At 36.6% G+C, this 13432-nt stretch overlaps 1 pseudogene; it reads right to left on the bottom strand.

Annotated features, from left to right (window-relative positions):
* Window positions 1-10552: 10552 nt before the first annotated feature.
* On the bottom strand, window positions 10553-11964 carry LOC113359929 (annotated as a pseudogene).
* Window positions 11965-13432: the final 1468 nt, after the last annotated feature.

The raw sequence follows: 13432 nt of genomic DNA, 5'->3' as shown, positions 1-13432 counted from the left end.
TCAAGGGGTTAATATCTCTCTCTTGTTTTTGATATTACTCAAGCTAATAAAAATCAGCGAGTCCTAATCAAATACAAGGAATAACTTGGAAGGTACCAAAGACCAATATCCAAAGATCAATCAATATCAATGAACAACCGAGTCGGATTTCCAATTGATGATCACGAACGCACAACCTGTAGTATTTCAATTATATGACAAATATAATGCGGAAAAGAAATAACACAGACACCAGAAATTTTGTTAACGAGGAAACCGCAAATGCAGAAAACCCCCGGGACCTAGTCCAGATTGAATACATACTGTATTAAGCCGCTACAGACACTAGCCTACTCCAAGCTAATTTCGGACTGTACTATACTTGAACCCCAATCAGTCTCCCACTAATTCAAGGTACAGTTGTACTCCTACGCCTCTGATCCCAGCAGGATACTGTGCACTTGTTTCCCTTAGATGATCTCACCCACAACCAAGAGTTGCTGCAACCCAAAATCGCAGACTTGAAAATAAACAAATCTGTCTCACACAGAAAAGTCTATCAAAGGATAAATCTTTCTCCCACAGAAGAACCTTAGGTTTTTGTTCCATCAAATAGAAATCTGCGAGTCTTTATCAAAGAGAGATAACTTGGATATCAAGGTGAACATGAACCAATTGATAATATGGTCTTATATTCCCAAAGAACATCCTAGATTAATCAATCACCTCTCAACAGTCTTACTTGAATACACAAGAGGACGTCGAGGAATCACAAACAGTGAAACGAAGATGTTTGTGACTTCTTTATCTTGCCTATCGGAGCTCTCACGATCTCAAGACAATCAATAGATTGTACTCGTACGATAGAAGATGCAAGATCAAATCAGACAACTACGATAAAAGTATTACCAGTCTGGCTTCACAATCCCACACTACATCATATCCTGTATTTTCCAACGCCTTACTTTTGGTGGGTGCAACGGATATTAACGTTGCAAGCATTTTTCCGTTGCACATGAAGCAAATACTTTGCACTAAATCTAATATATCATATAATAGAAAAGAAAACGGGACGCGCTCACACTTTATTTAAATGGTTGAGGGCTTTTATGTCTATATCACAATACCTTTTCCTATTATCTCCCCTTCTTTTAATGCTAAGTCATATAAGCTCCCACGTCGCACGGTGAGTGTGACACCCCCCTCAAATTAAATTAGATAAAAGCTTTGAGGAAGAGCAATTCTGGTGATGACAAGTGGCATGACTCTATTCGTTGAGACATTAAAACATGGATTACACTATGTTTACACCCTGTATTTAACTGACCGTTTATAACATCATTAGCGAAAACATGGGTATACAACACTTATGTGTGGAATTACACCTAACTAATTACTTACACTTGGCTTACACCAAATATTTAACTGGACTTTACTAACGTCAGTTAGGTAGACATTACTTCCGTGCAAATTTAACCCTAACTGATAGCTGAAAACCAAAGTTCTTCAACTGTTTACCACCTCTCTCTATTCCATTTTCGTGCTGCAACAGAGCTCCATCAACTACATCCTTTCTTTTCTACCTTTCGTTATCCTCCTCTCTTCCTCTATCTATTTTCTTCGTGAGTTTTTGGCGTATTTATGTTCAATTTTATATCTCTCAACTTTATGGTAGAACCGTTAAACCCATGATTTGTGATTGAGTGTTTCTTGACCAATCGCATAGTTCTTGAAAGTCAGATGAACCAATTCTAAACTTATTTGGAAGTGTGGCAAATCGGTTTCAAGGTTGTAAGTATGAAAGAGGACTTACAAAGTAAGGATGTTGGCATACTTTGAACACGTGCAGTAATGTTTATCTTTTATTGTTCAAAGTTATTCCTTAATAGCTACAGGAAGAAAATCCCAGGATCGAAACATAAATAAGTTAAAAATCTTTTATTTAAGGTTGTTAATTTTATTTTAGGAAAACGATAATTAGTACTGATCATTTACAAGTTGAGATTTTCCATAGAGATTTTCGGTCATTATTTTGGACAGAGCATTTCCAGGAATTATGAAAACCGAATTTGGAATATATTGAATATCTTTGAGAATATTTTCGGTTTTGGAAATTTCTTCGGTGTCCAAAATTCCTTGTATATAAATACTTGAAGTTTGCATTTCTAGAAAACTAATCCTTCGTGACAACAAACTTCCTCGGTTGTGTTGTTACTGGTGTAGCCGCCTATTCGGAGAGGAGAGTAACCTAATTGGGCGAAATCTCTTACTGCTGCTCAGTTTAAAGTCTTCTTTGGGATTGAGAAGCTCTACGAGTACCGTTGGTAGGAAGCTAGATAATTGCGGTTTATCTTGTGTTTTCGATTGATTTGATTGACTAACAGTGGTTGAACTTTGATTGCACCTAGTTTGTTTATGCTTGAGAATCTTCTCTTCTGATATAAGATTCACTCAAACTAGATCGAAGTTTCGACAGGGATCTTTAGACCGTTGTTAGTTCTAAAGATGATCTTGTGATAATCCATCGTTAACATACTCCGTTATGTGCGTGATTGATCACAAGAGATTCAAGTTATTGTGTGCAGGTGTTTATTGAAGATCTAAGAAGATTTGAAGACAAAGAAGATATTGAAGATTTCTGATTTGTGGTTCATAATCTTGGTGTGCACAATACTTGTTTCGGTATAAGAGGATCCAACTATAATCAGTTTATCCTTGTGGTAGACTGGATTGATTAGTTGTGTAGATCGGCATCAATACAATTCTTTATGATTAAAAGTATTGATTGCAAAATCTTAACAATTACTTCGGTAGTTGATAATAAGATAGATCTAAGAACCTGATTAAGGAGTTTATTGAGATAAACAGAAGAGCTTTTGTCGAACTCACATCACTTGGTTGAAGAGAGTTGATACCAAACAGATTTGTTGTTCCTATACCGTTTGGAATATGAACCAAATGAATTGTTCCAAGTACGTGACTTATTCATAAATTGGAGGCGTGGGAATACAGACGGAACTAGGTGAAATATAGATTTAGTTGCTTGGTCTCAACTATACGACGTTAGGTTTAATTTTGTGTAGCGATTTAATCCATAGAGTATTCAATTCTGGAAAGGTCCCGGGGTTTTTCTGCATTTGCGGTTTCCTCGTTAACAAATTCTTGCTCTGTCATTTACTTCATACTTCCGCATTATAATAGTTTTATTATAATTAAAGTAAATTACACAAACGTTAATTCCTATTTACTTGATAAGCAATCCTATTGTGTTTGGTTAAGTCCGAACCTTTTTATCAAGTAAACATACTTCGTTGTTGTATTGTCTCGATCTCGTATCCATAGACGATCAGATGAAGTGTGAACCGATTAGTTGCATTGTCTCGACTCAGTCCATAGACAATCACTTTCGGAGAAAGGACTTATAGGTAGGAATTTTTTTAGCTTGAGGTATATTTGGGTACCCTCGCCTTTTCAAATACGCCCTTCTATAATCGGTAGCAGAATTGAAAATCGGTAGTTTACTTACATAATCGGTAGTTAATATGTACACATGTAGTTTTAAAGTTTTGTTATTTTGAAATAACCTACAATCGGTAGGAAGTTATTTCGTTATACCTACGATTATCTGCATTTTTATAATCAGAGTTTTCTTCAACACAAATAATCGGTAGTAAATATTCCTTATTAGTTACCGATTGTTTCTGTTTTACGGGGAACGACTAGTTTTTTTTTGAAAAAAATAGCCGCTGGAGTTTAAATCTATATAAGGAAACTCATCTCTAACAATCCATTTACACAAAACTTTCCACATATATTCAATTCAAATTTTAAAAAACATTCCTCTTTTGAACAAAAACATGATTATTCCTTTTGCCCAAGAAGAAGATTATATTATTTATAGAGCATGGGTTGTGGTAACAACTCATGATCGTAATCACTCGCTTCACAAATCGGAATCCGAAGAACAGTTATGGAACCGTATTTTATTGGTATTTGAGGCGTTAAATGGTAATCGAATTGGAAGATCATCCAATGACATTAAGAGAAGAAGAATACGATCAATAAGGAGATTGAAAAACTTGAAGATGGGGAACAATTTGCTAGGAACGCTTTTCTTTGGTGGACGTATGAACGACGAGTAAGTACCTTAGTAACTCTGACTCAAATAAACATTAGTTAGTACTAACTTATTACTCATTGGTAATTTCAGATAAATCTTTCTGATCACCGATATGTGTCCTTCTACGAGAAACGATTTGAACATGAAGGATGTTACAAAATCAAGAGAGACAATTTCTATGGTCACTGGAAGTTATGATATGTTTTAATACTTTTAAGTGATTGTGATAGTATGGATTTAGGTGCTTTTAATTTATTTGGAATGTTAAGTTCTTTTGAACTTTATGTAATGGTTATAATCGGAGGGTAAACATTTTAATTGTAACACGAGTGTACTGAGTATATTCCGTATCAACTCGTTCTAGATGGTTATAATCAGTAGTTACAGGATCGTTTTAGATGACCGACTACATAATCAGACGAAGTAAATAATTAATAGCTTCCGATTACTAAATTTCCCCAAAATCTCTAATTTTTCGAATTTTGGTATTACGTTAATCGATAGGTTATTATGTTCGACTAACTTCCGAGTATGAAGTTGCCCCAAATTTTGATTTTGCCAAAATCTCTAATTTTTCGTATTTTGGAACTACAATAATCGGTAGGTTATTATATTCAACTAACTTCCGATTATGAAGTTGCCCCAAATTTTGATTTTTCCAAAATCTCCAATTTTTCGAATTTTGGAACTACAATAATAGGTACGGTTTTAAGTTCACCAAATTTCTGATTATTAAGTTGGCAAAAATTCGGATTTTGTCTAAGAATAATCAGAAGTTTATGAAGTTCACCAAACTATCGATTTCTAATACTCGGTAGTAAACGAGCTAATTGTGTTTCCGATTGTTAGTTTTTTTTTTTGGTACAGAAGGACTATAAAATCCAAAAAATCCCAATGAAAATAATCGTAAGATATGTATTTAATTTGACTCCTGATTAAGTCCATATATAACTGGAATGTTTTGGAAAATTCATCAGAATTGGTAGATATTCATGATATTATATCCTCCGATTATTGTGGAAAATTCAGCAGTTTCATTTGCGAACTCGTTTGATAATCAAGTAATAAACATAACTCAAAATACATTCATAACCCATAAACTTAAGAACTTATAATCCAAAACAAGTATTTAAAACAACATAATCTTAGAGAAACTTTTAAAACATCATAATCCAAAACATCGAACAACACATTAAGATCTACTTTTTTTCAAAAGATTGTTAGTTAACAACATCCTAAACATTGTCTTCAGCAAGAGAGCTTGATAAAGCCTGAGATCTTTTTTTTTTGTCTTTGTTGTTCTTTTGTTCAGATGGTTCTCCTTCGTGACTTTCTCCCCAAACTCAATTGCATACTCTTCATTATCAACATTTTCAATCATCTCTCTGTGCTTTTTTGTCTTCTCAATTAGCACAAGCACTTCAGCCGTTATGCAATCAGCGCACCATTTGGACAAATACTTAAACCTATTCACCTGTTTTTTTAATTGACATAACATCAAATGGAGTTTACCTAAAAAATTGAGCCGTAATATTAAAGGGAAAAGACATAACAATACGCACTAGTCTATCATAACCACTTGGTTTATCTTTGATGATACATCTATGATTGGAAGCCTCCAAGGTCGTCTTTGCTTTAAGTTCACGGATTACACAAAAATGGGAATGCTCCAGGTACCACTCCATATAGCCTGGAGCATTTTCATCACCTCGGTTAACAGGTCTCCCAATATTGATCAAGTGGTTCATCCTCTGATCCCAATGGTCAATAACAGATGGTATACTAAAGTAAATTATGTTGATGGTGTCAGTATTATACAGGGAATGCTCCACGTCCAATTTTAACTTGCCACTTATGTGATACCATGGTTCTACTTGTACAAAACTGTGTTATCGCATCACTCTTGAGACATTGTACATCACATAACCTGTGGGGTGTCACAACGGTCCAAAATAAAGGGACAACTCGGAACGACCCGCTATATGTCCACTAGCTCGATCAAAACATACCTCTGAGGCCTTCAATGAGTCTAGTTTCTCCCTCAACTGAATCAATTGCTTCTCCTTTGTCCTTGAACGATTGTCATTGAACTTGTACTTTGTTCCTCTTGGTGTACCTTTCTCCCACTATGGGTTCACTACTCCCAATTTCATACTAGGGTAGTGGTCATAAATCCATGTCTACATAGATATCAAACCAAGTATTAAAAATTGATTCTTAAATTAGAGAAACAAAATGAGAAAAAAACATAACGATCAATGGATTAATAGAGTTGAGGAAATACCTGGAATAGACTCACGTTCCCGGCGATTTGGTTAGTTTTAAGCCTCGACGCCTTTCTCAACTCTTCCATAAAGAGTGCTTGGCATATCGTTCCCCAGAATTACTCAGCGGCCTTATTGAGTGGATACAAGAGATAGGCGGTGGCCGCGGCATCCACTTCAACATAACTATACGGTCCTTGCTTTTCTTTCTCGGATGTGCCTTTGAACATCTTTATCAACTGACCCACGTTGAACTGTCTAGTTTCGTAACTAAAGCACCTGTTGAACTCAGTAACTGGTGTCTCTTTATCCCAACCAAAACACTTCCGACACAAATCATAAAGTTATTCCTAACTTAACTGCTTTGTGTAGTTATACTTGACAGCTACACCATGGTCATTGAGACTAAGAATTTTCTTCACATCATCCAGAGTAATGGTCATCTCCCTAAACGACATATGAAGGGTGTCAGTCTCGGGATACAATCTCTCCACAAAATCCGATATCGCGACCCGATCATGTTCGAATTCTAGGCAACATTAGATAACCCTGAGTTGGCTATAATTGTCTTGAACCTTTCACATTCATCGTCTAAAGGACAATCTTTCATTATTTTTGCTGGTGCGGTTGTAGGTTTGAGTAGACGAATCACATCGGAATGATACTATTAAACACACAACACATTACAATTTAAATAGAGTAGTATTATGAATAAAACAACAATACGTACGTTAATAAAAAAGAATATGATTATTACCTATGTTTCGTAGATTTCTTTAGCCCAGGAGTCTTTGTATCCAAATAACAATGCTCCTCCATCTCTAGGTAGCCCCGGGATTTCTTCTTTAAAATACGTCTTCTTCAAATGAATGGGGACAAGGTGTGATACTTTCTTCGCGATTGGCTTCCTTGTAACTCCTCATTCTCCTTGTCTACTACTTGGTTGTCCTTCTTCTTGGACTCTAATTTCTGGACACTTGGTCCAGCTTCATCTTGGACTCTAACTTGCGCCTGATTCTACTCCTTGTTGAGTTACTTGTGGAGTGCTTGGTTCTACTCCTTCTTGAGTTGCATCATTGCTTGAATTTCCTTGACCACTCATTTCTCTCGGTGCACTAGCACGTACTTCTTACTCCTTTGCGATGAGGCCCTAAAACAACTGTATCTTGGGAGACTTTCTTACCTCGCCTATCCCCAAACAAAAAAATTAAAAAATAACCGGTTCATAAGAATACGTTTACTAACTGCATAATCGGAATTAAAAGAACACAGACAAAACCCGATTTTACATAATCAGTGTCAAAACTAAACTCATAACAAACGATTATACATAATCGGTAGCACAAGTTCAAGAATATTTACCGATTATAGATCAATTTTCAAACGAAACCTTCTAAATTCTGAAGATACATATAATCGGAAGATTAATAAACAACCTAACTTCCGATTACAACTATATCATAGGCAAAAAATTATATATATCTTCCGATTATGTTGTGTTTAGAGACAGTAAATTCTATTTTGATGAGGAAAATATAATCTGAAGAAAAATACTACACCATGTCTTCCGATTCCATCGAATCTATGTGTCTCTATATCTTCTAATCAGCTGTCATAATCGGTAAAAAAAAATTGACTACCGATTAAGCCTATTTTAGGGTTCAGTAACAACTAACGTCCTAAAATCGGAAGAAAATCTAAAAAAATATCACCCGATTACGATCGATGTTCTCGAGGAATAAAGAACACGAGCATAATCAGGAGTTTAAAAACACATCTATCTTCTGATTCTAGAGTAAAAACCGAAAACCTACAAATATTTTTCATTCATTCGTCGAATTAAAGCAACATAAACCCAAATAATGGTAGAATCTTGCCCAATTGGGGCCATTTGAAGTTGATTGATAGTACAAGTATCAGATTCACCACCACCACCACCTACATCAGCGGCTTCATCTTCATCATCTTCTTCGTGTTCTTAGTCATTTGCAGTTACAATCACTTTGTTCTTTGATCTTTCTCCGATTTTGGATCATCACCACGGTAGACGTTTTTCACTCGAGCTTTTTTTGGGTTCATTAGTTCTCGTCATCGTTTTATAGAACAATCGACGACGACGACGATGAATTGAAGTTGAAGAACGAGGGAATTTTTTTTCCTCTCTACAATCAAAAGTGAAGAAGAAGAAGAGTTGAAAAGAAATGAAAATGAAATTAGGTTTTGGGTAGTTTTATTCGTCAAAGGGGTGTATAGGTAACCCATAATCGGTAGTTTATGATCATATGATTATCTACCGATTGAGAATATAATAAATTCAATTTTGTACCGATTTTTAGAGTAGCCCCAAATTCAATTTTGCAAAACAAATGAAATTCGAGTTTTCTACTTTAACAATCAGTAGTTATGTTATGTTGTTTATTTACCGATTATTACAATAGCCCATTCTTAAGCAAACTAATAATCGGTTGATAATACCACTATACTATCTACCGATTATAAAGGGGCATTTACGCATTTTCCGAACCATTATGACATCCCATAACCGTGTCTATGGGTTGGGAATAGTAAAGTCTCCCCTAAAAATGCAAGGAAGAGTCCTCCAAAATACTACTACTCCACCTGACTAAAGATTCAACCCTTTTGTGTACAAAAACTTCATGTATTAAAATAGTTGAGAACTCACAAAGTGATCAATGGTTATTTTGACTTCGGGTCGTAAAAATGTGACTAAAATCTTGGGTCACAAATTATTTTTAATTAGAATTTGGGTTACGAAATTGTTGTTGACAGTTTTAACAATCAATAAAATTGCTTTCTCCGCCAGCCTATCTTTTTTAAACTGAGAAAATAATTAAATATAAAAATGACTAACTAACCAATATGGGTCACGAATTATTTACAAGTTCTTACTTTATTTCTTTAACCGTTTTGTTTTATTTCATTAGCGGTCGTTGACCATCTTGTAATAATAATGTTATTTCTTCCTTCTCTTTATTTATTTTATTTTTATTCAAGGTTCTTCTAAATCTACTTTCTTCTCTTTATTTATTTATATTCAAAGTTCTTCTAAATCTACAATAGTTCATACTATCTCTCTGGAGGTGCCGGCCTTGTAGGCGTTGGAAGATAAGATTTGATTCTTGTGAGGATGAGGCAAACATCGAATTCATGTCATAAGTCACAGTAAAGAACCACTCGATCTTTTCAGTAAAAAAGAGACCATTACTTCACATCAGGAGTGCAATGAAGAAAATGCAATCAGGAGTTTCAATTTCACCACAAAAGAGCACACTAGGTTTGGTTTGTTTTGTTTCGTGCACTCAACTAATCATTAGTTAATAGAGCACAACACTAGTTTTTTTGTCCTAACATGACTTAGCGTTTTTTCTACGAAATATTTTTTCCCGAAACAATACTGTAATCTGCTTGTGGTTGAAAATGGCATTTAACATGTTTGCCAATACAATATGTTTCTTGTCAGACTCTGGTGAATATATAACCGTTAAATATTGCATCGTATGACCTCTGCATTTGCGGTATTGGAATTAAAGGTGGCTGAAACTGGATTTTCTTGCAAATTGTCATACTTTTTGTTTTCTGAAACCGGTAAGGCAGAGAGGCTAATTGCAGGAGCAGCTGCATATGGTGCATTGTGTTTCCAGAGGCATTTGTTGGTGATCCCTGAATTCCCAATTTGGTGTGACAGGTGGAAGGCGATCAAGGAGAAAATTATGAGTTTCACATCTATCATTCTGCTGCAAGCCTGCAATTGATGTACCAGCTGGTGTGGTGTAAACAGTTTTTGTTTTTTGCTCTCTCTTTCTCCATGCAGGTTGAATTGCTAAATATGCATTATAATTTTATATCATACCACCAGTCAATGATGTACCCAAGTGATGCATTTATTCTCCTTATTCATCATTAAGTTAAACTTGTAAATCTAATTCTAGTCAAGTTCTTCAAACGTAGACCCAAGAGGGAAAAAGTGCACAACTTAGCTACGGAAAATATCTTAGTTTCAGACATATTTGATAAATTAAAAGCAACTGCACATATAACTTAAGGCAGCACATATGACACATTTTAAGTTACATCCAAGTTACACCTATCTTTAACAAAATGGAACGACTAATAAATAAGTTGGTTTCGAATGCTGATCATCCTCCAGATAACTTTAACCAATAGTTGCTTATGGAATATTAGATGGCTTAAAAACGTTAAAACCATCCGAAGCTGTAGACACTATCATTCCAGGGATTTGCGCATTCCAATGCAGTTCCTTCATATCTTTTTGACCCTGATGAACAAAGAGAAGCTGCGGTGGAAAATCTTCTGGGACGTTCACTTGCTCTTGCATCCTTGCTCTGAACTCAGCTTCTTCTTCCTCATCTCTTTCTACGGAGAAATCCCATATCGTTAGTTGATTGTCTTCGGATGTAACTGCCAACATGGAATCATGATCTGGACTCCATTCGATGGAGGTGATAGGGCGTTTATGATATTCAAAACGTGTCACTACCATATCACCCGAATTTTCAGGCTTGAGCATCCGAAGATTGTGAACAGAAATTGCGCCATAATCGCTTCCAGATGCTATCACCAAACCAGCCTTCCCATTCCATGAGATAACTTTCACATCAGCTTTATGTGCCTCTATAGATATAGCTGATTTCTTCCCGCTACGAATATCCCATACAGCAACAGTTCCATCAACGGAACAAGAGGCAAAAAGATTACTATCTATAGGACTCCATTGGAGATCTTCCACACTTAAATCATGTCCATCAAATGGAGTCTTTCCAACACTCCACGTGGCGTTAGATGAAGGCTCCCATAAGTGGATACGACCATCGCAATCCCCAGATAATAGTCTTCCAGGCACAAGAGGACTCCAATCTATCGCAAAACCTTCAGTTTTATGGCCAGCAAACTTCATTATTGGGGCCTGAGAAACTACGGTTGATGCTCCTGTGCTGCTAACAGTACTTGTTTCTGATCCAGCTAAAGAATTAAGCTGACTGATGAAATCCCAGATCTGTGCAATGCCGGTATCTCCCCATGAGCACAAATATGAGGGCTCTGCCTCATTGCGCGTATGCGATTTACACATCCTTGGTGTGCTATCTTACGTATCTGCAAAACCGGTCCACCAGTTTCTTCGTTCTCCTCCTCTACATCACTACTACTACTGTCATCACTGTCTTCCATATCAGACCCATCACCACCACCACCAGCTTTACTCGGTTTTAAGTCGCGTCTTTTTCCGGATATATTTGATAACTTGAATATCCCTATAGAGTTCCAAGAAGTTTTTTCTGCCTGAGTCCCTGAGACGCAATACAGTGTATGTGGAAACTCGGTTCTGACCATACCTAGTGTATCCCTTACGATATCAAAGCTTAGACATGGTCATCCAACATGAAAAGCATGAAGACAATCATAAGCAGAAAGATCACACTGTAGTTCTTCTCCTTCTTCTAATGTGTCTACACCGGGTTGCCATACTTTTGCAGGCATAGATGGTGCTCCTGAAGAATCGCCGTTTTCCTTCTTCTTGGTTTTTCTCTTGGCCTTTTTAGGGTTTTTCAGACCTCGTGGCATTGATTATTTTCTAGAGAGAAAGAAACTGTAGGGTTTTGATTATTTTTGAGAAAGAAAGAAACTGTAGGGTTACAGGTTTTCGTAGGGTTTTATATTGTACTAACAAGGGAGTGACCGGCTATTTCACGGGGTTATTAGCGTTCAGGCATGCGGCAGCTACTAACCTAGTGGCAAGTGCATAACATAACAGCACAGGAGATGGAGTCGGTTGATAGAGCTCGTATGAGCTGGTATGCGTTGTGCTGAATGTTGGGCCTAGTCACTCCTTATGGATCCAACAAAGAGGTACCTTAGGTTACATATGGAACACTACTCTCAAGCCCATTTTTCAGTTTTTTTCACTCAAAAACCCACTGGCGGAAAACTGTACATGCTCCCGTTTTTGGAATGATTTTTTTAGGGACCATGGTTTTTCTTTGAGGGACCATGGTTTTATTAGGCCACCTTCCCTATATTGATAAGGGGTGTCTTAAAATGTTGAAATGACTAACCTACTCTTAACCTAATTTAATTTAAAACCAACCTAATAACCACCTATATATAACCACCACCTCCTCCCACCACTACCACCTCCGATTATCACCACCACCAACCACCGATTACCACCACCACCACAACCGCCCACCACCTCCGATTATCACCACCACCACCCACCGATTACCACCACCACCTCCTCCCACCACCACCACCACCTCCTATTTAAGAAATGTAACAACATCAATGCAATCACAATTAAGTTCTGTTACATAATAATTTTATCGAGTATAAAAGACGCCAGCCGCAGCCTGATTCTGCCATGGGACCACTCCGGAGGTATTTTCCAACAAACCCTTCACTTTAATTTGATTTTGATTGTTTCAATCGAATAGAAATCATCAAAATAGGATTTTAGTAGGAGTTACATAGCCACGTTCGTTTAGGCCGATTTTCCAAAAAACCCTAGTTTACTAACCGAACTTCTTGAAAATGAAGAACACGAAGAACAGTTCGGTTCTATTGGATTTAAAAATAAGTCATCGAACTCTCTGTTCGGTTGTTTCGCAAAAAATTTTAAAACTACAAAGTAACCGAACTCCACCCTTAGAACCGAAAAAAAAATCCAGTCTAACTGAACTGTGTTGTTGTGGCCACTATGTTGAGTTCCAAAATAACCAAACTTAGCCAATAGAGTTCGGTTTTTTCGCAAAAATTTTTAAAACTACAAAGTAACCGAACTCCACCCTTAGAACCGAAAAAAAACAAATCCAGTCTAACCGAACTGTGTTGTTGTGGCCATTATGTTGAGTTCCAAAATAACCAAACTTAGCCAATAGAGTTCGGTTTTTTCGCAAAATTTTTTAAAACTACAAAGTAACCGAACTCCACCCTTAGAACCGAAAAAAAAAACAAATCCAGTCTAACCGAACTGTGTTGTTGTGGCCACTGTGTTGAGTTCCAAAATAACCGAACTTATATACTCTTATATTAC

The sequence above is a fragment of the Papaver somniferum genome, chromosome 3, assembly GCF_003573695.1.
Source record: "Papaver somniferum cultivar HN1 chromosome 3, ASM357369v1, whole genome shotgun sequence".
NCBI classification, from domain to species: Eukaryota; Viridiplantae; Streptophyta; class Magnoliopsida; order Ranunculales; family Papaveraceae; genus Papaver; species Papaver somniferum.
The sequence above is the reverse complement of the archived record's forward strand: the minus strand, read 5'-3'. Positions and strand labels throughout refer to the sequence as shown.